The 1,650-nt window shown below is 37.9% G+C and overlaps 1 non-coding gene across 1 annotated transcript; it reads right to left on the reverse strand.

Annotated features, from left to right (window-relative positions):
* Nucleotides 1-785: 785 nt before the first annotated feature.
* LOC128287296 (small nucleolar RNA R71) lies at nt 786-892 on the reverse strand. Its single transcript, XR_008277995.1, has one exon. It is a non-coding gene; the product is annotated as a small nucleolar RNA R71 (small nucleolar RNA).
* Between the last annotated feature and the right edge of the window lie 758 nt (nt 893-1,650).

Here is a 1,650-nt window from a genome sequence, read left to right on the forward strand (position 1 = left end):
AATAGCATTCATAAATAAATCCTTTTCACAGTCCCTGTGGGTATGATAACTCGACATTTACTTGTCACTTTATTACTTGTTACGATTGTGTACACTTACACATTTCTATCGTTCCAAGTTTTTAGCGCCGTTGCTAGGGACTGTTTTAAAAATTCATTGTTTGTGAATTTGTTAGTTTTCATTTTGGTTTAATTTTCTTTTTAATTTTTAATTTAATTAATTTTTCTGCGATTATTTCAGGTGTTTATGAGTATTGACCGAATTATTGACCTACTCCTTCTAGACCCTGAGATTGAACAAACTTTCCGACAGCGAAGAAGACAAGCAAACCAGAGGAGGACCGAAGAGATGAACTTTGAAAATCTGATCCAAGGAAATGGAATAAACCCTGCTCAAAATCCTATCCTTAATCCTGATGATAGGTACAGAGCTTTAAGACAGTATGCCGTACCAGTATTAAATGATCTTAATCTGGGTATTAGGAGACCCAAAATTGAGACACAACAGTTCGAGCTGAAGCCAGCCATGTTTCAGATGCTTCAGACAGTGGGCCAATTCAGTGGAATGGCTACCAAAGATCCTCACCTACACTTAAGACTATTTATGGAGGTGAGCAATTCTTTCAAATTAGCCGGAGTACCCGAAGATGCATTACGATTGAAGCTGTTCCCATATTCACTGAGGGACAAAGCTCGAGCCTGGTTGAGCTCATTTCCACTGAACCCATATGGCAAAAGTTAGCAGAAAGATTCCTTATGAAGTATTTCCCACCTAGCAAGAATGCTAAGTTAAGGAACAAGATCACTACTTTCCAACAAATGGATGATGAGTCCTAGTATGAGGCATGGGAAAGATACAAAGAGTTATTACGAAAGTGCCCTCTTCATGGAATACTACATTGCATCCAACTTGAGACATTTTATAATGGCCTCAATGCTCACATAAGGATGGCAGTGGACGCTTCTGTTAATGGTGCTCTCCTTTCTAAGTCTTATAATGAGGCTTATGAAATCATTGAGAGGATTGCCAGTAACGATTATCAATGGCCAACCAATCAAGCAGCGTTAGGAAGATGAGTTGCTGGAATACATGAAGTAGACGCTCTTACTTCACTAGCATCTTAGGTATCATTAATATCCTTAATGTTAAAAAATCTTACTACTAATGGGTCTAATAGTTTTGTAGCATAGCCACCAACCCAATTTGAAAATATAACCTGTGTTTACTGTGGGGAAGGAAATTTTTTCGAAGAATGTCCATCAAACCCAGAATCCATGTACTACATAGGTAACCAAAGAGGAAGGCAAGGACTGTAATCCAATTTTTATAACCCATCGTGGCGAAATCACCCCAATTTTTCCTGGAGTAACTAAGGGGCTGGAACCAATAACACTTACTGTGACAGCCCAAAATTGACCCTAGTCGGAATGTGGTTTCGGGACCGCAAAATCGAGGCATAAAAATAATTTAATGCTTATTTTGATGCTTATGATATGTGTTAATTCGTGTGTGACATTTTTGATGTTTGATTTAGAGTTATAAATGTGAATTTCACTAGAAAGGACCTAGTAGAAAACTTTGAAAGTATGATGGGGAAATGTGTGATGACTAATTAAAGCATGCATGCAAAACAATGGCCTTGCATGTCAA

The sequence above is a fragment of the Gossypium arboreum genome, chromosome 13, assembly GCF_025698485.1.
Source record: "Gossypium arboreum isolate Shixiya-1 chromosome 13, ASM2569848v2, whole genome shotgun sequence".
NCBI lineage: Eukaryota > Viridiplantae > Streptophyta > Magnoliopsida > Malvales > Malvaceae > Gossypium > Gossypium arboreum.